The sequence below is a fragment of the Lemur catta genome, chromosome 9 (genome assembly GCF_020740605.2).
Source record: "Lemur catta isolate mLemCat1 chromosome 9, mLemCat1.pri, whole genome shotgun sequence".
NCBI classification, from domain to species: Eukaryota; Metazoa; Chordata; class Mammalia; order Primates; family Lemuridae; genus Lemur; species Lemur catta.
Genome location: NC_059136.1, coordinates 69,971,224 through 69,997,617, shown reverse-complemented (window position 1 = coordinate 69,997,617; position 26,394 = coordinate 69,971,224). Strand labels below are relative to the sequence as shown.

At 38.4% G+C, this 26,394-nt stretch overlaps 1 protein-coding gene across 2 annotated transcripts in view; it reads right to left on the bottom strand.

The window, feature by feature from the left end:
• The window catches only part of CA1 (carbonic anhydrase 1), a 51,964-nt gene that overhangs the window by 24,911 nt on the left and 659 nt on the right, over window positions 1–26,394 (bottom strand). Inside the window, exon 1 of one of the 2 annotated variants that reach the window (XM_045561480.1) lies at window positions 7,144–7,237. The exons of the other annotated variant lie outside the window; for it this stretch is intronic. The gene's annotated coding sequence lies outside the window, so the exon portion shown is untranslated. Of the gene's footprint in view, window positions 1–7,143; window positions 7,238–26,394 lie in introns of those variants that run through there. 2 annotated transcript variants of the gene reach the window in all.

Sequence of the window (26,394 nt, the reverse complement as noted above, 5' to 3'; positions counted from 1 at the left end):
AATTGTTCACTGGTGAACACGATATTATTGGTAAAGTCCAGTGGCTTCTTCCAAGGGAGCATTGACTATTTACATAAAACTATTTCTGGGTATGGGGCTGACTATGCCATTTATTTTGGTTAATATAATATTTCTAAAAGAATCATTCTAACTTTAAAATCAGAGGCAGCAAATGAAACTTTGCTTAAGGATTCCAGTCCCTAAAATATAAAGTTGAAGTGGTAAGAAAAAAAGGAGTCATCTTTTAGCAGCAGCTAGATATAATGAAGTTTGCAGAAAGAAAACCAAGGTATCTTTTATTAGATCAGATATTGACAGCAATGTTCTTGCCTGATGGACATGCCTTCTGTATGAGATGAGTATGACATCCACTCAAAAACCAGCCCAGTAGGGACAGAAATGCCAACAATAATAGATGTGACCTTTTAGTTCCTTGGCCATTGGCATTGCTGGAGGGTAATCCTAGATCACCCATTTTTCCATTTGGATGTAGCTGAGACTGACAGGGCAGGTGTCCTGCCTAAAGCAACTGATTTGCTGATTTATGATCAGCTTTCAGTCTCCTTCCTACTTGCCTCTTCCAAAGTGAGCTTGAAAATCCGGTTCTTTTCGCTACCTCTGCAGAAAACCTAGAGGCAAGGACCAGATTTATTCTTTGTTACTTGTAAGGCTGCTGTTGAATCAATGCTAAGATCAATGATCCAGTGATGCACCTTAGAGATTTTTAGTATTAAATTCAATAGGATTAGAATGCAACTACTGACAGAGGACTAGATAAAGCTAAATCAAGCACAAATTAATCCCTTCATCATAATATGAACAAGGAACAAAACAAATGGTACCATGGTAGTTGGGCACTGCCTCCGGCAACACAACTTCTGGCTGTTGAAATTATCCATGGTTTCATTTTGTAACTCATAGCTACTTATACAATGCCATTCATGTCACTGGTCTGCCTCCTTAAACGTCAAGTCTACACCCAAATCATTCAACCCAACTCCAGGGGATGGATGGGGAAAGTTTGTTTGTAATTCAGTTACCCATGGCTTCTTGGGTGTAAAATTTGGGCTACACACCACTGAGTGTGAGAGAGGAAAGAATCACATTTGTCTCCACTACATGTTACAAGTGGCTCTTGTAGAATGCTGCCTCTGTCTCTTTTGTGTCTTTAGAAGGAAAAGTGCTTAAAACCAGTCCAGGCAGCATATCTTAGTTATATCCTGCAGTGGACATGTGTGAACCTGTCTTTTCTGGAAGCTAGATTCAGGTTAGTTGGAGAGTCAGACTTACACCTGTACACCTGGTCTCTGTTCTGCTCTGTGCCCTTAGGAGCAACTTGGCTCTCTGGACCTGAGCCCCAGTCTTCTAACTTGAATGCTGATCTTGCCTTTGATTTGGGCTTGGTCTCACATCAAAGTCCCTGACTGCTGCCTGTCTCAGGACACATGGTGACACTCTGCCTGTCCCCTTCCTGCCAGCTCAGCCCAGCTTCCAGTCCAGGACCCTCTTATCCCATCTTGTACTATGACCTGACACTGACCGCTAGCTGAGTTCAGGCTCAAGTGACTGCTTAGACCAGAGGCTCAGAGCTTAGGCCTGGGAAGAATATCATCTGGGGACCCAAGTTACAGCAGGGAGAGTGAGGCTGATCTGAGCCAGGAACAAAGGGCACTCTGCCCTTTGACCGCTGTGTTCTCCCATGGTTAAAGATTTGAAGGAAAACCTCTGGCCTAAATGGGAGAAAAGTGAAAGCAAGAAGATGAGCCATTAAACGTGCACCACTCCAGTGACTAACATGAAGCCATGTACTTGTAACTCAGCTGACTTTTGTGGTGTCATTTACATCTTGAGTTTCTCACACATTGTGAAAAATCGCTCATGGATATTTTTATTTATGGTTTTTTTTTTTTTGAATGGGTACTATGTTCGTGTGGTTCTAAATGAAAAGGAATATAAGGGTGCAAAATAAAAATATTCCTCCCCTTTTCTGTCCCAGAGAGAACCAAAGTTATCAATATTTTTTTATATTTTTAAGAGATATTTGATGCATATATATAGGAGTAACTGCATGTATTATTTTGCTCTTTTTAAAAAATGCAAATAATATTACACTATATATATTATTTTTGTTCCTTACTTTTCCCCCTTAACATGTTATCTAGGAATTTGGCCATATCACTATATAAAGAGTGCTTTTTTATTTTTGGTATACAATAGTCTGTTTTCATTGTTTATTTAGCCATCCCCAATTGATAGGCATTTAGATTATTTCTAGTCATTATAAACAGTGTTGAAATGAATGGCTTTCCTTGGATACTGAGAGGAACACTATTGGATAAAGGAAAAGGAATCTGGAGATATAAATACCTAATAAATGTATACATTTTTGTCTTCTCAATGTCCTCTCACATACAGTTGACTTAGATTCTAGTAGTGATCCTGACAAGGAGGGAAAGATGCATTTTTTACATAAGGAAGACATATCTGAGGGGAGGCGAAGGTGGCAGCCTTCTTTAATGAGAAAAGTGAACAGAAGAAAAGTCATCTTTCGGAGACACCCCAGGATACCACTTCTTAGCAGAGAAGTCCATTCTTGCTTCCAGGAAAAGTGCTAAGACAAAAAGTCTTATTGAAATGATCTTCTGCTTTTAGGGCTTTTTTTAAGACTATCTGCTTCCTCACACCGGTACACAGTAAAAGAAAGCAAAGTACATATAGAACAAGAAATATTTTTACATTATTGAGAGCAGATTCAACCTAGAGTCTCTGCGGAAGTCACTAAGACAGTAGAGAAGGAAGATCTTTCAAGGTGGCGAATCACCTTCTGATTTGTTGGTGATGGCGGTGGTGGACAGACAGTACTCTCAGAGTGTGGATGAACGGCCCTCCAAAACACCTCTTCTGTTTGATATAAAGAGAGAAAATAAGTGCTCTGAGCACAGTCTTATGAGCAAGGAATACAACAAAGCAGGGCACTTGGATTACTGATTGCCAAGAGAGAAAAGCCATAGTTATAAAGAAGGATTGATCTGCATGAACACTGAGACCCAAAGTTATTCTTCTCTAACTTAAGTATAAGAGTGAATATATAAAGAAAGAATCTTTAAAGCTTAGTGAGAAAGTAACCAAATGTACTTTATGTACTTCTTTCTTTATACAGGTTTACCTTTTTTACTTTTAAAAATGTATATTTTTAAAAAGTAATACATGCATTTTATTTTATTTTAATATAACTTGAACTTAAACTTAGTGTCTGAATCAAGCCATCTTTATTAGTGGCAAATTGCAGGTCAAGTTTTTTTTTTTTTCTTTCCTGTTACTGAAGGATCAAGAACCTCAGCATGCCATGACTTGCTTGGCTTCCTTTACTAATATTTAATCCTTCTAGTATTTGACATAATTCCCATGACAACATGTGGACTGAATATAATGACCTCATTTGACAAATGAGGAGATGGAGGTTGAAATATTTTGTCCCTCGTCTGAGTCACACTTCAGAGTGGCAATGTTGATATTTGATCTTACGTTTTGTGCCTCCAGCCCAAGAGTTTTTTTCCACCACAAGCAGGAATTTTAAAATTAAAAATACTTTGAATTTTTATCTTATAATGTTAGTAAGAATAAAATACTAGAAGGAAAATGCCTTCTATACACAGCTATCCTCATGTACTGACCTGAAGCCTCTATCTGTGCAATTGGAAGCAAATATTTTAACCTCATTGAGCCTTAATTTCCTTATCTGTAAAATAGAAATACTAATACCAACTTTATAGAGTTGGGAGGATCAGTAAAGGTTCATATAAAGTGCCTGGTGAAAAGATAGCCCTCAATAAATGGCAACATTCCTAAAATAATAATAGCTATTATCATATTATGAGATCAGGTAGGTAAAAACACTTTGTAAATTGATATATAAAAATCACTTTGCATTGATATATAAATGCAAGGTACTCATAATTATGTTCTTATATTTTTCAATATTTATTCACTATTTTTAGAATACATTTAAATAGTTGGATCCAGTTATTACGTTCATTTTAATGTTAAAGTTATTCTAAGCCATTATTTTGGGAAATGTAAACTTAAAAGTTAATTTAACTAAAGTAAATATCAATGTTTCTTAAAAGTGCTTTCCCTCTTTTTCATTTTCTTAATTTTAAAACTAAATATCTTTCTGTAAGAACAAAGAACCCAAAACTTCCACTGGGATCAAGTATGATTAATAGCCTAAAACTAGGGAACAAATCTGCTTTATAGAAAAGTAAGAAAACAAGCACATAAAACCCCCCTAAAATTCTCCTGTGCATCAGAGGAAAATAAAACAAAATTTCTTCAACTGGTAAAAACTTTGTGAGCTATAAAGCCATTTATAAATAAAATTTATTACAGGTTCCTAGTTGCTCATCTGAAACCGCTAGAGCGACATGTGTTTCAGAATTCAGAATTTTTCAGATTTTATGAAAGCAATACAATGAAAATATTATATAAGAATGCCCTTAGCAGGGTCTGGGGGAGCACCTTGTAATTTAACACATTACTATTATGTTTTTGTAGTAAAATGTAAGAATACTCAAACTAAGTGGAATAAATAGGACTATAAATAGCTTTGTGTCAGTTCAGGTCAGATTATGCCCACAGATGAGTTCAGGTCAAGTCAGGTCAGGTGTTTGCCAAAACAATTTCAGTTTTCAGAAATTTCTGGATTTCAGGGTTGTAGGTAAGAGATAATGGAGCTGTGTTTTCATTCTCTGGTCAAGCAGGTCAACACAAAAGCAATGTAGGTGGTAGGAAGACCATCAGATCTGGACTCAGGCATGTCTAAACACCTCATCTACCTTTTACTCCTGAGATAATGTTGTGGATATTACTTCACCTTTATAAGCCTCTGTTTCCTCATCTGAAAAAAATGGGGAAAAGAATCCTACCTTGCAGGATTGCAAGGTGAGGGTTAATGATCATTATGCTAAGTGTCTAGTACTTGTTAGACACCATATGACTGATAGCTGCTAGCATTGTTCACAAGAAGTGGTGTCTAAGAAAATAGAATAAAACATATATCTTTTTATTATTTCAAATTTGAAAGTAGCAGAAGAAAGTGGTAGAAATTTTATAAGAATCCCAGCAGAGTTTTGAAAGGAAAAAGGACCAAGATCCCAAAGCTTTTTCTCTGGGGCTTAAACTTACTGAAACCTATTGGATTAGACAGCGCAGCACTGATCTAAGTTCAGAGTCAGGGAAGTTCCAAACAGTCTCTGAAATGAAAACCCAGGAGGCTAGAAAGAATCCGCACAGTGGGTTGGTCTCAACTCCGACCTAGGGGGAGAAGGGCAAGGCGAGTCTGGGCCCACGAGAGACTTGGACATGGAAACCTGTTCCCACCCTGAGCATCTGCGGTCATGCTTGCAACCTGTGCGAGTAACTACGTGAATTCATTTATTTATTCATTTAGCAATTATTTTTGAATGTTGACTAAGTATAATTCTATGAAAATATTCAAGAAACACAGAGAAACAGCCCTATCTTCATTGGTATTATAGTTTATTGGGGAAAGCAAATCACTCCAAATGTGCTGCATTTTCTAAAGGTATAAACTAGGTGGGCAGTGGCAAGGGCGGGAATGGGCTACCTACAAAGAGGAAATCGGGAGGAGGCAGGCCAGCCATGCAGTAGTACAGCTACATGAGCTGTTTCATTTGCCCGGAATGCTCTTCCCCTATGATACTGCATGGCTGTGCCTTTTCATCATGCCTCAGAAAGCCTTCTTGATGGCTTTTATAGCCATCTAAAATTATCTTGTTTACTTTTATACCTGTTTATTACATGCTTCCCCCCTTTAGAAGGAAAGATTCATGAGAACCCTGAGCATTTTTGTCCAGTATTTGTGGGTGCCTAAATATTTGTTGAATGAATAAAAGGAGGACTATGCAAAGTCCCTAAGGTAGAAAAGAGCTTGGTGCATTCTAGGAAATGAAATTAGGTGATTGGGTCTTGCTTGTCACCTAATTCTGTCTCCTGGTAGTCCCCTCCCATATTGATGCTGGGGTTGGCCAAGTGGCTTTCTTGGCCAATGGGACATCAGGAAACAATACAAGCAAAGGCTTGATAAGTGCTTGTTTACTCAACAATGAGCCATGTGAGAAGTCCTGCCTGGTCTTGTCTCCTTCAAAAGGAAATACCACTTGGAGAGCAAGGGCCTGTCATCCCAGCTGTCACAAATCAACTTAGACCCCTTGCAGATTTTCTAGTTAAATTCAGTCACATGAGGGAGTCCAAGCAAAACCAATAGAAAAATCCACTCTTCCCCCAACCACATACACATAATAGTGAGAAATAAAAAATACTTATCATTTTCAGCCACTGGGTTTTTGGGTGGTCTGTTAGTGCAAAAGAACTGAAATGGGGCTGAGGCCTAGTGAGCAGGGGAAGGTGGTATGAGATGAGTTTGGAGAGGTAAAAAGAAAAACAATCATTCAGAACTATGCACATGTACAGTTACTATATATTAAGCACAAGGAGAAATTATTGAGGTTTGAAGGAAGGCAAGAGTTTATGATTGAAAAAACCGGTTAGAAGCTATTCCAGGTATCTGTTGGTGCCTAGAGTAATGGAATATGGTGGAAGAGACCCTGCACTGGTTTCCAGGCTTAGGCCTTGCCAACCCGCAGCTTCTACTTCCTTTCTTTACAAGCACTCTCTTGGAGGCCTAAGCCTCCACTTGAAAAGCTGATTACTGTGCTGGAGAGGTCAGTGGAGAGGACCTGGGCCACACAGAGGCCCCCACATTCCAGAGGAGGTGACACATCCCATCTTTCTATGAGAAGAGCCCAGGCTGCCATAAGGCTCCGGATACTGTCCCTTAGTCCTCACAACACTGTAAAGTCTTTAATATCACTCTAACTTTTACAGATGAGGACAATGACATTTAGATGGGGTATATAACTTTGTGAAAGCATTCATAGACACAGAGGCAGTATTTTAACTTAGATCCTTCTAATTCCAAAAGCAGGCTTTGCTGATATGAGAAATTGGATGGGTTTGGATTAGCAATATACGAGAATTTTGGTGGCAGAGAGAGGAGGTGAAAAGTTGTGTTAGAAGACAAAATGAAGGGAAGGGAACTCCAGGAAGCAACTCTCTTCTTACCACTCTTCTCCCAAACTGTACATGATCTTCACTGACAACCATAACAAAGTATGATGTCTGAAGAGCAGTGCCTCCTTATTCTACTATGTTTTCCACATTTATTACTGCTTCGAATTCCTTTAAAAGGAAAAAAATATATAGAAGCATTGTTTGTAGTAGTTTGTAGCTAGAAACTAGGATCAAGTTAAATGTCAACCAATGGGAAAATGGACAAATACATTGTGGCATTGTCATATGACGGGGTATAAACAGAACTATATGCATAGGTAAATTTCAAAAACGTAAATTAAGCAAAGAAAGTTAAATTGGAGAACAATGCATACAGTACAATACCAATTACATAATGCTTAAAATCTGCATAACAATGCAACATGTTATGTATCGATCCATATAATGTAGTGATAACATTAACAACGTACTTGGGAAAAGTAACTACCAAATTCAGGTGATTGTGGTCACCTCTAGGGAGGAAAAAAGAGAAAGCAAATGGGACTTGCAGATTACGGGCTTTAACTGGGTTTTGATTTTCTTTTTTCTTTTTTAAAAAAAGGAAGCAAATGTGGCAGGTAGAAACCAAGGGAACTTGTCTTCAAGATGGATTTCATGGGATCAGAGGCCAAAGCAAAGTTGCTTGAGGGCTCAGGTGACAAACTGCAACTTGGGGGACATTGAGCCCATGAGTTCACAAAGCACAATATAGTACCTCGAACACAGTGAGAACTGAAAGAAATGAAGTGTCATTTGGTACTTTGATGTTGTGCATTTGGGAAAGCACCACAGACTGTGCCCTAGTCAGCAAAGCCACGTTCTTATAACAGTTTTTAGCAGCCAAGGAATGGGGGCAGTGCCTTTTAAAAATGGCTTTTGAGGGAAGAAAGGCCGTAAGAGGAAGACCAGATGGAAGAACATGAGTAGACTTGTTTCTGAGCACATGAAGCATCCTGAAGGACTCCAAGAATTAACTGGGTGATGTTTTGCTTGGGGAGGGATGTGGGGATCTAGTCCTACAGGCCAGATCTATGAGTCAGTGACTTCATTTGGTAGATGAGGCCTAGGGAAATTTAAGTAACACTTAAAAATAGAAACACCTGGAGTCACTAACAAATAAAAACTAAGATTCAACCAAATGTAAATGATGACATCAGGATCTTTCTTATTTTAATTGGTGGAGAGGGTTTGAAAGAAGAGACACCGAGCTTTGAATTGAAAGAAAGGCCTGCTTAGAGATAGAAGTGAGGCAGGAAAAGGAAGCTGGAAAAACAGAAGGCCGATTTCGTTAAGGGTTATTTTCTGTTTATCCTCATCTGTGCAAGAGCCCTTGCTCTTGCAGTGGTACTTCACATATTGTTGACAACTTCGTGGGGTTATAACAAAGGATTATTCCACTGATGCCCATGAAAATGTGGGCATGTGTCTTACCTCTGAGCCCTGGCCTCCTTTAGATGCCCTGGGACATCCAGATACCCTGAAAGCTGAGTCCTAGGGTAAACCCAGCTGACTCAAAACCCATTAACTGGTATTATATATGATATGCCAATGAAGAGACTAAATTCCTTGGAGGAACATGGAGAACATGTGCTGATGTTCCATACAGATTATATTTTGTGGTTGTAGTGTTTGACTAAAAAGAAAACATTACAAAACAAAACAACATAAAGATACAGAAAGAACGGTTCAAGTCTTATTAAATCTTTGTTAGCCAGTCTTTGGTGACAAATTCCACAGCCCTTCATTCATAAATCCTTCCAGAAAGATAAAAAAATATGAGATTTTGCAGCCTCTTACCTCTTTTAATCCTACTTGCTTGAAATATTGCTAACTTTTCATATCTTAAAAGGAAAATCAAGAAAGCCCGATTTTATTTATAGGAAGATGAAATACCAGTTTTCTCTGAATATAGGTCTACATATAAATTAAAGACATTATTGACCTTTTCTCATCAATCTAAAAGGTAAAAATTAAATATCAAAATTGACCTGAGCACTTAACATTAAAGCTTTTTCTTCTTTTTTTAAGAATGAAAGCGCAAGCTGAGCAAAGTTAACCAATCCAAAATGTGACCCTTGTCTGCCATGCTCTCTAAATTTCCCTCTCAGTAATCCCTCGGTAAATGGCACTGCCACCTCCCCTAATTCTTGAGGGAGAAATCTAAGAGTCCTCTTTTAGTATATCCTTTCACAAAACCTGCATATCAAATCACTGGAAAGTTTAATAATTTCTTCCTCCTAAATAATAATTGAAATCCATCTACTTTTGCATAAATTTATTCCCTTGACACTTCTGGAGGCCACAAGTCTAAACTGTGTCTTAGGGGCTAAAGTCAAGGTGTTGTCAAGATTGCATGCCTTCTGCAGGCTCCAGGGGAGAATTTGTTTCCTTGTCTTTCCCAGCTTCTAGAAGCCGCCTGCATTCCTTGGCTTGTGGTCCCTTCTCCTTCTTCAACGCCAGCAACGTAGAATCTTCTCTCCCTCTTACAAAGACCTTTGTGATTATATCAGGCCCACCTGGATGATTCAGAATAATCTTCCCATCTCAGGAATCTTAATTTAATCACTTCTGCAAAGTCCCTTTTGCCATGTAAGGTAATCTATGCCCAGGTTCTTGGGATCAGGATGTGGACCATCTTTGGGGGCCATTATTTAACCTACCCTAGGTGGGTAGCAGCAGGCAACTTCTCAAGGATTTGTTAGGCGATGGTGGAGATGGAGATTGGAGGTGGTGAATGGCATATTGAGAAGGAAACAGCCCAAATGAGGGATAAGAAATGAATTTTAGTCCTGGGTGTAATTGGATTCGCATCTTTAGGGAGGGAGATTCAAGGAAACTGGCTTCTTCTTGTGCTGAAAAATATCCAGGGATTTTGCTTTCTAAAATGTGGCTGTAATTTTGTGTGTGGTGGGGGGAGTGAGGAGCAAGGGGATTTAGTGGTGGTTGAAATAAAATGATGAACTAATAGTTTCATTATTACCATATCATCCTTTGGGCATTTTTCAATTGACTGTAGTTCATGTAACAGAAAGGCCTTGTAACTGGTCATCCATTGGTTCTGTTGACTTTTCTAGGCAGAGCATATATCGTGTATTATTTTGAGGAAAATATAATGCTCATGAGCAATAGACACATGATAAGAAGTGATTAAGAAGAACTAAAACTGTGTATTTTAGCAAAATGATTACCAATAAAATCATTTATGTGAACTGCTTACCTTTAATTCCCCTGTGACACAATAGCATGAAGGTGAGTCAGATTGATTTTCATGTGAGCTGTATTTTATAAGGGCTGTTAAGTCTATGTAAGTTTTGCTTAGCCATCATGGTTGCTGTCCTGTGGCATGTCCATCCATTTACAATTTAAGGAAAAAGTAAAGGGAACATTTTTTTTTCTCAACACTTTTGCTTCAGGTAGCCCTGAAGCCCTGTTTTCACTACTAATGAGAGAAACTCCAATTTTTTAATAGTTAATTTTAAAACAAAACATATCTTTCCAACCCCTGGAGTGCCATGCACAGGAACACAACACAATGCATACTTCTGTTCACGCAGGTGATGGACACTGTCAAACACTCCACTTGCTACTCATTTAAGAAATGCAGATTGACATACTTTCAAGGCATAGCTGTGAAAATGTCACTCCCTTAGCTAAAAACTCATCTACTCAGTCTTTCTGCTAAAAGTCAGCACCACCTGAGTGACTTGCCCACACTCTGAGCTCTTCCTGTCTCCGAATGGACTCTCATTCCTTTGAACTTATTCTCCTCCTGCCTCCAATATGTTAGTTGATGTTGACAACATTATTGAAGGTCAAGGTCTAGGCCTACAAATCTGAAGTTATCTCTGTCTCCCTCCCTTTCCTTCAATTTTAAATTTTATCTCCACAATCCCTCTGGCATTCCCCTTCCTTCCTTCCTTCCTTCCTTCCTTCCTTCCTTCCTTCCTTCCTTCCTTCCTTCCTTCCTTCCTTCCTTCCTTCCTTCTCCTTTCATTGCCATTGCCTCTCATTTGCTGACATAAAATCTCATCCTAACTGGCCTCACTGCCTAAGCCTTTGTTTCATTGGCTCCAGCTCAAGTCCTGCTGCAAGAATAATAGCCTGAAGCCCAGTTCCAATCAGCTCATTCATGGCTCATGAACTTTCAACAGCTTCCCACTGCTTTGCATAAAAGGTGAACGATATCACCTAGCATGCAAAAATCTCAAATCTACTTTTCTATACTTACATTTCAATATTTCCCTTTGTAATGTTTCTTTTTCGGTAAAACAAGACTATATGTCATCCCCAAATTCATGCTGTGTCTCTCTCATCACCCTCAAGCTTTGCCATTTGCTGGTTTTTCATGTAAAATGCCCAGCTTCTTGTCCCAAACACACCTATCCACTTGTGAAAGTTTAACCTATTATTCAAAGTATACTTCCAATAATAGGCATTTCCTAATGAAGTCTTTCATGAAATTCACATTCTCCCAAGTTGGAAGAGATCTCTGCATTGCCATAGAGTTTGTTTTGTATCTTTCTTATGACACTTCTCTCTCATCCACACGTTGGTTATATTTATGTGTTTACTCTTGAAATCAGAGACTGAATCTTATCAATCCTAGGAATCTTCCATTATCTTTAGCAGATACTCAGTAAGTATATGTTAAATGTTGGAATGAATAAACAACTGAATTGATTTTGCTAATGTATTTCTTTGAGAGATTAGTGGTTATATGGACAAATTTGAACCCACCCAGAATAAGATTCATCTGGAACTGGAATAATAGAATTTTCAATCAAGCAAGACTGCCATCATCCACACTGAGCTAGGAAAACTCTCATTTCTGGAAAAGGTGCCAGTATCTTAGTACACCATTTTCAGGAAAGAGATATCATCTTTTTACCTAAGACTTGACCTCATCTTAGTACCAGAAACATGAAACCTTCTAACCAGAGAATAAATAAGTTTCAATTTTTACTAGAGCATAAACTGTGACAGGGCTGAGAGTATCAAATTAGCCTGAGCATTAGCCACCCAGCAGTGCCAGCCAAGGGGCATGTGCAGAGGAAGGTGCTGGGGGTGGCTGTGGGTGCTTTGCTTCGAGTCAGTACTGGCAGCAACAGCTGCTACTTGGCTCTGAAGACGGTCCTCTGCTCTCCCTCTGTGGCCAAGAGATGGGTGAGAAAAGCTGCAACAGCGAAGAGAGCCAAGACGAGATGGGGAGGTGGGTGGTCAGACATGGCAGAGGCTTGAGAGGAGGGCTCAGGCTAAAGCTGGAGATGCAGCTGAGCCGTATGGAGCAGAATGCTTAGTTGAGTCATCATTAGTCTCTAAAAGCACAGGGAATCTCAGAATTGAGCTATAATATCTACTTGAGAGACTATATTACATCAGTTATGAGAAAGGATAACTTCTATGTTCCAGAAACAGGATTATCTGGGGAGTAAACTTACAGGCGCTTCATTTCAGAGCAACATGAAAAAATTACAGGCACATAAATCTTGAAGCTCCACCTTAATGGATGATGAAAGGTGAGCTTAAATGATTCTGAAACTTTTCCTGACCTGATAAACCTCTATGACTTAAGAAAGTGAACCCTGCTTGGCTGGACATAGCCTCCCTAATATTATTATGGTAAAAGGAATTTCTCACATTGCAGGCTGGGGAAACCAAATATGGTCTTTGCCCCACAGTGTTCTGTACCCATCCATACACAGGACTTTTGCTTTAAAATTAGCATTTAGAAGAATTGGTAAATCATTTTATATACTTTACATATCTTATTCTAAATAAATTTATAAGGGGTTGGCCTACTTTAAATACTATTTTAAAATCATTTCCTTTTCGCCTTCAATACCTGGGCTTGTTAATTTATTTTTAAGTTCAGGAGGAGTAACTGTGGCTATACAGATGAAGAAAACACAAGATACTGGGAAAGATGAAAATCTGATTGCACTTCCATGATCCCCTCTTCGAAGTCTTTTGTGGGCTGTATTGTTTACAGACCTGGGCTGAGGGCAGTGTTTTAGCCTGGCATGAGAAACACAGAGCCATTGGCTTCCTGAGTGGATACAACCAGTTAAACCCAGTGGATCCCTCTTGGTCTTTGGAGAAAATGCCTGTTTCAGTTTCCAGTGTGCAATCTGCTTCTTTTGGGTCAACTCTAGCAGCCCTGGAGCAGAACTGCAACTTTGAGCAGATTGTTAATCTCCATAGTTGAGGAGGGGAGAAGCCCACCGTGCCTTTTCTCACTTGGAACACGAAGAGGTCACTTTTTCCCCTTTGCTTACAAGGACTATTTTTGACCCCTTGCTCAAAAATCACCAATGGCCAACAGCGTGAGAAAAGATCTATGTGACAACCACTGTTTAGGGAAATGTAAGTCAAAATAATGAGAGACCATGGGAGTGGATGGCAAAATTCAAAAGATTAATAATTTTCCTTGTGGAAATGTAAAGTGTTACAATCATTGGTTTGCAGTACTTATTTGAATCATAAATAGAGTTAGATCCCCAAATCTCATTTTTAGGAGTCTATGCTACTGAAAAATTAACAAGAGTAATTGGAACTATATGAGTAAGGATGCTGACTGAATCAGTGTTTGTAAGAATAGGCATTTCAAAATAACCTATGGATGAAATAATGATCCTAGACAACTGTGTTTGTGATATTTTAAGTGTAAAAAGTGAACTGCACAGCAACAGCATAATTTGATTCTGTTTTTGTGTATAATACTTTTTTGCATATTTACACATTCAGTGAAGAGAGAGTAGAAAGATAAACACCAATCTGGTAACATTTGTTGCCTTTTTTTTTTTTTTAATGAAGGGATGAAGTGAAAATGAAGACAAAGTTCCTGGCTTGGATTTGCGAGCAAATTGAGATGAGAAATAGAGAAAAATGGAGTGTCCAAGAAAAGGTTGTAAGGTTTGGTTTAGAGGTAATGAGTTCAGGACTGTGTGTGTCATCCAAGTCAGTTGCTAAGACTGAGAAATGAGATATTTGAGATTCTTAAGTTTAAGGTTGACTCAGATATATAGATTTCTATTTTAGAGTTTTGGGTATCTTAATACAGAAGACTTAGCAATAGCAAGTGACCAAAGTGGAATTGTTGCTTGAGATTTTTGCTTTAAATGGTTTAACTGCTTAACTTGAATGTCTCTATATTATCACAACTGAAAAATGCTGGCAAATATATGTAAGCAACTTTAAAATTTATTTTATCCTATTATTAAAAATGGGCGTGCAGGGTCCCCCAATTTTCCTTACTTTTTTGTCTGTCCTGACTGAGCCTTGACTGCTCTGTGACCCAGCCACCTAAGCCCAGGCCTTGAACATTCCAAGGCACTGATAAAATATTTAGGTTGTTGCTCAAAATATTGAAAGAAACTAGTCGCAGACTAAGCCAAATTCCTCAAACCCTTATATAAACTCCGTATGTTACCAGACATTCAGCACTTGTCCCTGAGGCCACATCAGAAGGAGAACAAGTGGCTTGAGGAGAAGAAAAGAGAAGTTTATTAATTTGCAGGCAAATAAGGAGGTTGGCAGACTACCATCTCAAAGTACCAATGTCCTATCCTACATTTGTTGCCTTGAAGGGACTATGATTGGAAGGGAGAAGAGATGAGAGAGACTGCTAATTGGTACTTGATTTACATCTGTAGTTGTTAGGTAGATAGTTAGGATCTATGGCTCTTCTAGGGACAAGGGTACCCTGCTTTGGTGCTATTTTGAGTAATTGCTCCACTGGGCAAGAAGGATAAGGGTGGGCATTCTGTTTGGGTGTTGCCCTGCCCTTAATCTTATCTTGAGCAACTGCTACACCTGGGGAAGGAGGGAATGCTTTATCAATCTGGGAATTCCCCAGCCCAGGCATGATAGGATTTGGAAAGTGATCTAGAGTAACCTAAGGGTAATTATTATATCATTAACTTGAACCTACACTGAGGTTCACCACCACCCCACCCCCATGTGGGCTTTCAAAGAGGGAGCTCGTATATATAGATGGAATTTTGAGGATGCCTGTTGATCATCTAGTAATATCCTGCACCTCTCAGGAGCCCTCCCCTGGACTGGGCCAATAAAAGGAAACAATACGAGAAAGAGTGAGGGTGTGAGTGGGTCTGGATCTCTCTCTCCACTAGTGGAGATGGACCCGTTTTGTTCTACAATAAAGAGCTGCTCGTGTGAAATTGCTTCCTGCTTGAGGTTATGCCATCTTATTGGCCCTGCTGATGATTTTTCCAAGCAAGGAGTCAGAGGACCAGGATAGTAGTCTGGACTTGACACTTTGGTGTGTCTGGTCATTCTTCGGCCAAGAGCAAACCAAGGACCAAGGGCAGACTGCCTCCCTGACATAGTGTTTGATAGTTACAATGAACATATATTATTTTTGTAATAAAGTTTTTAAAGCTTTTCTCTTAAAAACCTCGTATTTTAAAACTTACAAGAGGAAAAGAGCCATTTCTGCAGTTTCTACGAGTCTACTGATATAGCAATATAGCTGTTGTGCCCCCTTTTGGAAACTATTTTATTGCCTTATAAAATTGGAAATCTTGGCCAGGCATGGTGGCTCACACCTGTAATCCTAGCATTTTGGGAGGCCGAGGTGAGAGGAACATTTGAGGCCAGAAGTTTGAGACAGCCTGAACAACATAGTGAGAACCTGTCTCCACAAAATATAGAAAAATTAGCCACCCATGGTGGTGCGTGCCTGTATTCCCAGCTACTCAGGAGGCTGAGGCAGGAGGATTGCTTGAGCCCAAAAGTTTGGGGCTGCAGTGAGCTATGATGACATCACTGCACTGTAGCCCAGGCGACAGAGTGAGACCCTGTCTCAAAAAAAAAAAAAAAAAAATACAAAATCACAAATCTCCTAACCAGAAGAACACATGGAGAATTAATTTTATGATGCATGATTTACATGACCATTATACTCCTTTGAGGGAAAAAAATCTATTTGTTTGAACAAACCAAGGGGGGAAAAAATCTCACTCAATGCTGTGGCATAAGAGGAGAAAAATATTCAAATTAAATAACTGGAAAAAGAAAAACAAAAACAACTCTGAAGCAGTGAAAATCTGTGCTTTGTCATGGTTTTAATCCAGTGGCTCTCATACATTGCCTGTACATCAGAATCACTTGGAGGGTTTGTTAAAACACAGATTGCCCAGCCTCGCCCTCAGGCTTTCGGATTCAGCTGGCCTGCGGTGGAAGCTAAGAATTTGCATTCCTAGCAAGTTCTCAGGTGATGCTGATGCTGCTGGTCTGAGGACCACGCCAAGAGAACCACTGCTTTGGCTGAGATCTCTAGAAGCAAGAATGGAAATAGGGCAAGATGTATACAAGTGATATATGTTACTTAATTTGAGACTGTGTATAATGTGCCATTTTTTAAAAAAGCAAGACTATTACTAAGCTGTTTGTTATGCTGTGATCCTATTTTATATGTTGTCTAAAACAGAAATATTGAATGAATCCAAAGGGTGTAAATATAATGGAAAATTATTTGTTATTGAATCTCATTTATTTTCTCTTCATTGCTTAGAAGAGAATATGGACTGTCTAATTTTTCATGTAGATGTCCATATTAGAAAAGAAATAAAACAGAATATTCAAAGAAAAGAAAAGGTAGAATGATTGTGAGTTGGATTTTAATTTTTAAAAAATCCTATCTGTTTTTAGTTGTGGTACATAATTGATTTAAATATATAGGAGTCTTTTTCACATTTTCTTTATATAAAACAAACATAATTCATTTTTTCTGATTGTGTTTCATTGTGACTGAAGCGGCTGATGTGCACAGTGTGCTCTTTCCCTATAACTTTTTAAAGATTGCTCCTTCATCTTTCTTAAACTTTTTTGGAAATAGAGAAACATGTTTTAAAAAAAACCTTCACATAATAGTAACTTTGTACTATCTTGGAAGGCAGTGCCTCATGCCTAGGGTAGTCCAAGAGCAATGCATTGAAGCCAAGAACTTCCAGACTTGTCACTGTCATGTCACTCTTACAACTTTCCAGCAGATTCTCCCTCCAAGAAACCAAATCAGACTTTCTACTTGGATCAGTACCGAGCCTCTGGACAGAGCTTCCAGGGAAGGATTTTGGGGTCATGGGTTTTTCCAGGGAGCCTCAGAAAAAGCTTGCCTTGCAGTTTGTTTGAAGGCTGTAGCATGGTGTAGACCAGGACACCTAAGAACATGTCTAAGCAAGTAGCTACTTCTCTTCTCTCACGTCCTTGAACCCTGATCTCTGGGCTCTTCCTTTTGAGGTTCTCCCCTGTTTCAGTCAAATTTTGCATCAGTATTGCATGGCCATCTCAGATATTTCTTTAAAATGACATGCTTACCTTATGAAAGCTCTTACTTTCAGGAAAGCAGAGGCCAGGATTGCATTTGGTTGACAGACATGTGAAATGGCTTTGCTCTCCCACCTCCTTGTTTATATCAGATTTCATCTTTCATGCTGTCCTCTGTTTTCCAAGTTCACAGTTTCCTAATGCTTTTGGCTACCCCACTTAGGAGATCACCCTGGATAGCCTAGAACATATCTCTCCAACTTCCAATCCCATATCTGAATTTGCCTAACCTTGGCTAGTTAATCATTTTAAAACAAATTCACATTAATGGCAGAATATGGCTTAATATGTTAACTTCTTCCAGTCACACCTGTGTTTTATATGGTGATTTTAAATCCAAAGATCTTAAGTAAAGAAATACATTTTCAACAATGGATTGTCATAGACTGATATAGGCCGGTGAGAAAGAGGTGTTTAGCCAGAGCAGCTTCCTAGGGTCCCTCACATCATGGTCCAACTTGGGATGCTGTAGGAGTTGTACTTATTAGAAAACATATAAGCAATGTTCTCTTTTAAATGTGTACTCTAGGCTGGGCGCAGTGGCTCACACCTGTTATCCTAGCACCTTGGGAGGCCGAGGAGGGAGAATTGCTTGAGGCCAGGAGTTTGAAACCAGCCTGAGCAGGAGCAAGACCCCATCTCTACAAAAAATAGAAAAATTAGCAGGACGTGGTGATGCATGGCTGTAGTCCCAGCTACTCAGGAGGCTGAGGCAGGAGGATCACTTGAACCCAGGAGTATGAGGTTGCTGTGAGCTATGATGTCACCACTGCACACTAGCCAGGGCAACAGAGTGAGACTCTGTCTCAAAAAAAATAAAATAAAATAAAATAAAAAGTGTACTTTAAATCTCCACCTGAATGGGAAATGAATAAAAACTCTGGTATTGTGTTAGATTAATCTTGATGTTCTTTATTCACCTCCTACCCCTGTTACTCATGTTAGTCTGTTTCTTATTGATTGGAAATTACTTTTACTTATGGTTAATAAACTATTATAGTTTGGGACCTGTATGTAGATGGCAAGATTGCAGCTCAAAAAATTGCCAAGTATTATCTGGCTGGCTAAGCCAAGATCCCTGGGCTTTGTCTGTATAGAGTTTAGGGTGTTGGTGGACTACTTCCCGTGTGGTGAGAAATAGGGTGGCACTGGCCCTTCCAGAGTCAGGCTAGGAGCTGAAAGGGAGGGCAGTTGGACCAGCCTGTGAAGCTGAACCACTTCACTAAGGGCTTGATGGTGTAGCCATAGAATCGGTTAGGACTAGTCTAGAGAACTAGTGATGGTTGTATATTAAAGTCTATAAGCCTGTTGGGATTTATGCTTCTTGTATTTCATATGTTTATTTGTACTGGTCTCCCCTCTTTGAAAATCCCAGCCTCTTTCAGCACAGCAGGAGGAATCAATCAATGAAGCTTTGTTCAGACCTCATTCGGCCTCTGGGGATAAGAATGATAGCGACAATGATGATCATGGGCAGAGTGAAATTCAGAGGAAACAGAATCAAAGCCCTCCAAACTTAGAAATTTCTTTCACAGGACTAAAACCTTGGAGTTTCTTTAATTTTTTTTTAACTTTTTGGCTTTGTTCTATTTTATTTTAGTTTTTTTAAATAAGGGTTATGGGGCCCTTATGGTCACCTTGGATGATTTTATTGTAGTTAGGGAATAAAACATCCTTGTTCATGTCTGTAAGTATGGAACTAATTAACCATCTCCCAGCAGAGATACTTTTTATTTATTCAGAGTAAATAAAACGTAACTTCAACTTTCTAAATACGACAAGCACTGTCAAAATTTATGACAATCTACACTATCAGTATGTACCGATACACCATACTATTCTGGATACTTCTAGGAATTTTTAATTTGAAGTCATAATTCTATTAACTTTGTTTGTCTTCATCTAACATATAAGACTTCAATAGAGTGTGATTCCTGAATGCCTCTTGGAATAGCCCTTAGCTATAATGACTTTAGTACCATCTCTGGGATTGATCCACAGGCTCTAGATATAACCTGTGTGCAGGTAGCAGGAGTTTAAAAGAGATTTAAGATACCCTACCAAGTTCGATTACTCTTTGCCCTTAGAGTTGGTTAGCTGATTCTGTAGCCTGGTCCTAGTAATTAGGGCTCTATCTCACCTAATATCTGAACTTACATCACAAGCTGTATAAATATTTCTATTTGTTTTCCTCAACTTCAGCCTCTGGCTTAATAATGGGCCCAGTGGCCCAGGCTTTCTAAGTCTGTCATTCATAATCTTTTTGGTCACACACTACTTTGAAATTCTGATAAAAGTTATCTTTGTCTTCCTGCATTGTGTGTGCATTCTCAGGTGTGTGCGCACACACTCACAATTTCAAATACAGTTTCAGGGATTTTTTGAACCCTAAAGCCCACCTAGGAATGGGATCTCTGAATATTGCAGACTTTATTATCATATGTAGTACACTCAAGCAGAAATCAGTCCAGCAGAGGCAACATCCTAAATCACATGCCATTGATTTCGTCTTGCCCTTTGGGGATCAGAATCTCGTCTGCAGTAGCCAGGTAGGGCCCACCCAGTACAAATATTTGTCTAAGGTCATACACAGAGAGATACTATGATTTACAACTTAATGAGAAAAATGAAGTCATTTGCTGAGCATGAGTGAAGCTACTTTAGAGAATGAGGACAATAAAGATTTTACTATGTTGACAAAGACTTAACTGCACTCAGTGAATCACAGAGCAGCAAGGTTCAGATATTTATTTTCATTTCCTTTTCACCGAGGAACTTTTGAACTCCTATGTTCATTGTGGCTAAAAGAATTGTGGCCTGCGTTCTACAGATTACTTTAAGCTCAGCCAGTGAATGTTCAGTGAACACTGAGTTTGTTAGAGCCGGTTCCCCTCGGCCCCGGGAACAGAAAGACAGAGTCACTGAGGCTGCAAAGGCAAAGGAGTTTTATTTTGACTAGCTCGAGCTAGGGTCCAAGTCCCAGAGCACCAACGCAGTGGTCTCTTTACGAACCAGGACCCCGCCCTGGGGTAAAAACAAAGCTTTTATACTTTTTTTTGCTGGAGTCTGTTGCTAGTTATTTTTGATAAGAGACTCTTTCCCAAGAGATTCCCTCCCAGGAGATTCTCTCCCCAAGGACACTCGCCCTGCACAGCCAGCCTCCCTATCAGGAAGCCACCTGCGGTGCGGTTTTTTTCTTTTTTTAACTGCATTTGAGCATGGTTTTAGCTCTTTATCGTAATCAAGCAATAAGCAAGCAAGCTTTGTGTACAGAAGCGGAATTTGGCTGTTAGCTAAGAGCAAAAAAACAAGTCACCATCAAACAAACTAAAATATTGTTTTAGTCCTACTCTACAAGTTGGTGTCAGACCCTAAGCTGGGTGTTGTGGATAAAGACATGAGCGAGGTGTTCCCGATGTAGTGCAGGAGGAAGGAGTGACATAAATAATTATGAAAAGTATTGCTATTTTCTAAGGGCAGGCACCATGTTAATGGTTGCACATATATTATTTCACCAAATCTTCAAATCAATCCTAGAGGTATGTTTACTATTATCCTCATAGGTGAGGAAACAAAATCACAGAGGAGTGTAGTAGATCGACCATATACTATGGTGGAAATGAAGTTCTGACCCGAGTTTAGGAAAGACCCAGGTTTTTTTGGGTGGGCCCTCTTTAAAAGAAAGAGAATACACTTTATATCTATCAGATGGCTATTATAAAACATAAAACAAAGAACAAAACAAACAAAAAAACCCCAACCAAACAAAACCCCTAAATAAAGCAACAGGTGTTGGCAGCAGTGTGGAGAAATTGGAGCCCTTGTGCATTGCTGGGAATGTAAAATGGTGCGACACCGTGGGAAATAGTATGGTGATTTTTCAGTGAATTAAACATGGAACTACCACGTGGTCCAGCAATTCCACTTCTGGGTATATTCCTAAAAGAAGTGAGAGCAGGGACTTGAACCGATATTTGTGCACTCATGTTCATAGCAGCACTATTCACAATAGTCGAAAGGCAGGAAGACACTATGCGATTATTGTCAGATGAATGGATAAACAATATGTGGTGCTGTATATTCTGTAGTCCCTCATTATCCATGTTTTCACTTTCCAAGGTTTCAGTTACCCAAGGTCAACTTTGGGCCAAAAATAATAAATCAAAAATTCTAGAAATAAACACTTCAACTTATAAGTTTTAAATTGCACGCTGTTCTGAGTAGTGTGAGGAAATCTCATGCCATCCTGCATCGTCCCACCCCAGACATGAATCCTCCTTTTGTCGTGTGTGTCCCTGCTGTCTATGCTCCCACCTGTTAGCCACTTAGAAGACGGCTTGGTTTTTAGATCGACTGTCATGGTTGTGCAGTGCTTCTGTTCAGCTCACCCTTATTTTACTTCGTAATGGCCCAAAGTACCAGAGTAGTGATGCAGGCAATTTGGTTATACCAAAGAGAAGCCCTAAGATGCTTCCTTTAAGTGAAAAGGTAAAAAGTTCTCGCCTTAATAAAGAAAGGGGAAAAAAAGCCTATGGTAAGGTTGCTAAGATCTACAGTAAGAACAAATCCTCTATTGATGAAATCATGAAAAAAAGGAAAAAGAAATTCAGGCTAATTTTGCCATCACATCTCAAACTGCAAAAATTCTAGCCATGGTGCATGGTAAGTGCTTAATTAAGATAGAAAAGGCATTACATTTGTGTATGGAAGACATAAACAGAAAACATGTTCCAATAGACAGCAGTATGTTGCGCCAGACAGCATTGAGCCTATACAAAGACTTCAGCAAGGGATTCTCTGAAACGAATGACATCAAGTAAGAGATGGTCACATAGATTCGGGAATATGGAAGGTCAATAGTAGTCTAATGCTCCGTCACAGTGCCTACGTCATTCACCTCACTCCATCTCATCACATAGGCATGTTAGCATCTCACACCATAACAAGAAGCAGCCTGAGTATAGTATTACACAATAAGATAATTTGCAAGAAAGTGAGAGACCACATTCACTTAAGTTTTATTACAGTGTATCACTCTAATTGTTCTATTTTATTATTGGTTACAATTGTTGATCTCTTTCTGTGCCTAATTATAAATTAGACTTTATCATATATATGTGTGTACAGGAAAAACTGTAGTATATATAGGGTTCCATACATTCTGTGGTTTCAGGCATCCACCGGAGGGTACTGAAATGTATCCCTGCAGATAAGGGGGGGGATTACTGTATATACAATGGAATATTATTCAGCCTTCCAAAGGAATGATACATGCTACAACATGGATAAACCTTGGAGACACTATGCTAAGTGAACTAAGCCAGATACAAAAGGACAAATTCTGTATGATTCCACCTATGTGAAATACCTGGAAAAGTCAAATTTACAGAGACAGAAAATAGAGTAGTGGTTGCCAGGGGCTGGGGGAGGAAGAAGTGGAGAGTTATGGATTAATGGGTACAGAGTTTCACTTGGGGAAGATAAAAAAGTTCTAGAGAAGAATAGTAGTGATGGTTTTACAACAAGGTGAATGTACTTAACACCACAGAACCGTATACTGAAAAATGTTTAAAGTGGTAAATTTAAATTTACCACAAAAAAGAATACAAAATTTATGATAAAAATTAGTGACTAAGGAGAATATCTATTTAAGACAAGAAAATAAATTATTTCAAAAAAGAAACATTTTGAAAGGTTAAATACCAAAAAATCACAAAATTGGAAACATAATACAATATTTTATATTAACTAACTGCCTAACACAATTCTCTAATACCTTTTATTTATATTTAATTTTCATAATCCTTGATTATCTCTTTATATGACAAAAGTTTTATATCATATTCTATAGAGAGAATAGAAAGATACTTCAGTCTTATTTTTAGCATGATTGATTATAACAATTTGTGGTTTTTTGTTATTGATATTGGGAGGCATAAAACTTCACACACATTTGAAGTACTGGTACAGTTTTGTGCCTTAAACACAGGATTCTTTAATTTTGTACTATTTCTATCAAGAAAAAATTTTAAAGTGTGATGTGGTTTTAATTGTATATAAGACATTATCAGATATATTCCTGACAGGAGAGAAATTCTGTCTTGATTAGAATTTGGTCTAGTCAAATTCTAGAACCAAATTCTCTGCCTATAGTTTTACACATTTGGTGACTGAAATTATTTTCAATAGATTAGCTCTGTCTCTGTACATTTCATAATGTTTCTCTTCAACAATCTGCAAATTTCTGGACCAAGGAGCCATTAGGACACTTTTTGTTATGACTTCGGGCCCTGCATAATGGGTGCTACCTGGGGTGGCTAGAAATAAATGATCAATATACACAAATGACTGTAAACCACATAAGTATAACTAATTAAAGCCAAACTAAAATTATTCTCAACTCAACTTGTACCTATCTGAATCTTAAAAATGCCTGCAGCCTCTCTGACACCACATGATACAAAAGAAATATGATGCCGGAAGTCAGAGTGAAATGATAACAGGCTTGACTGTGGATAAATATTGTTTGCAAACTTTATATAAACATATGACTATGTGAACACATTTCTAGTGCCCTCTGGGATCTTGGAAGTGGACTGAGCAAGTGGAGCTTAAGCATTGTTATTTTCATAGTAATGCCACCTCTGTCTAATTCTGACCCTGACATTTTTGCTTCTCGCTACTGTACTATTCCACCTCAGATAATTACAAATCACTAGGGCAAGGGCAATAAGAGAAAGCTAACTGGACAGTAAGGGCACACAAAACAGCCTGCACCAAGGAAGGCTCTGGAGTGAAGAATTCATCTATCTCACGCTGGTCTGTCCTAGGATAGACTATCTTTTTTCACGTCTTTTGTATGACTTCAGAAAATTAACAGCACCAGCTCTGATCCACTAGCACATCTAATGTCACGTCCCACCCACCTGCCCTACATGACCAATGGTGCCATAAAAGATTTGTTTTTCTCCTTTTTTTTTTTTTGGAAAAGAATAATGATTAGAACAAACGGTCAGAACGAATGGAAACATTAGAACAAATGTTGTCATGAGAGAAGCAAAGAATAAAATGGGTAAAAACATCCCAGTGGAGGACCTCCATGCTCTCAGTGAGATTATGTCTCTTTGAGAGGACTAAACCCAGAGTACTGAGGGAATGTCCAGATAAGATGGATGAACCACAGACAGTAACTGAAGACAGTGGAGCCCCATGCAGAGTGACTGCATCCTGGCACATGCTAGCCCAAATTTCAAAAATAGAATGGTGGATGTAGGTGAGCTATGGATCATGAGCTTGATGCAAATCTAGGTAATATTCTAAATTATAGTATCTGGTAGATAGTGTTAATCATGTGGGGAATATGCAATAAAATGATAATAGGATTATTGATGTCATACCAGATATGAAACATATAAAAAGCAAACAAACTCTAATCAGGCAATAAAGAGATTGGTTCAATTCAGTCAAGTGGTAAAGAATATTAGCCTGTAAAGGAATTTCACTATCATATTAGGCAATTAAAAGTTGTAAAAGAAGTAACTTTTAAAATGGAGTAGAGGTAAACATGATATATGAGGTTGCATGAAATGGTATGTATGAGCTTGGAAAGCTCTATTACCTCAAGGAGACACCCAGCACATTGACCTTTGGCTCTTGTAGGTGTACCCTGGACATGTGTAGTACTTAATGAGGTGCCTGCTCCTCTCTCAAATTCTTTAACTAACACTTCAACCTTGGCACTGATTCTCTGACACAGTAACCTCAGCCCAATTAGACCATAAGTCTCTTCCCTTTATTTGAGGAAGCGGCTTTGCAATACTGGCAGAATAGAGAAATAACTATTAGAAGGTTGAAGTTAATCAAACCCACAATATTAACCCATTTGTATTGAGTTTGAAAATTTAATTATTTAATCACTGGAATAATCTATGAAAGATTTTTTTTATAATGCTTGAAACATTTAATGGAACCTGACATTTAGAAAATTAGATATATGAGCCATGTAATTTTAATTTTAAAGGTGTAAGAAAATTTTCTTAAGTCTGTACACAGTGTTTGAATATTTAAGATAACATCATTTACAAATGCCTATGTTTACTTTATTATGGTTACTGTAGTTACTTTAATTATTAGAAACCCCTTTATCCTTTTTTTCTAAACTAAAAGACTAACATGTCAGGTATTTGAAATGTTTGAGAGATTTGGATAAACAAAATTTGTAATTAATATAATTTAAAATATTTACAGAAACTTAATTAACCAAGCCTATCAATTACATTAATTGTTTGGGAATCAACATTGAAGCAAACATTAATCAAGGAATAAGTGTAAATGATAATTCATACTTTCCCTTCCCAATTTCCAGATTTATAAATATCTGTTAAACATAAAAGCTTTATAAATCTAGTTTTTAAACTTTGCAGATTTAATTTATTGAATAAATTTATTAAGTGATTAAGATAAATTTTTCAAACAATCCCATTAAAAAGTGGGCAAAAGACATGAATAGAAAGTTTTAAAAAGACGATACACTAATGGCCAATGAGCATATGAAAAAAATGCTCAACATCTCTAATCATCAGGGAAATGCAAACCAAAACCATAATGAGACATCACTTAATTCCACTGAGAATGGCTTTTATCAAAAAGTCCCCAAACAACAAATGCTGGTGTAGATGTGGAGAGACAGGAACACTCATATACTGTTGGTGGGACTACAAACTAGTACAACCTCTGTGGAAAGTAATATGAGGATACCTCAAACAACTAAAAGTAGAACTACCATTTGATCCAGCAATCCCACTACTGGGTATTTACCAAAGGAGAAAAAGACATTCTATTAAAAAGACATCTGCACTCGAATGTTTATAGCAGCACAATTCACAATTGCAAAGAAGTAGACACAACCCCAAGTGC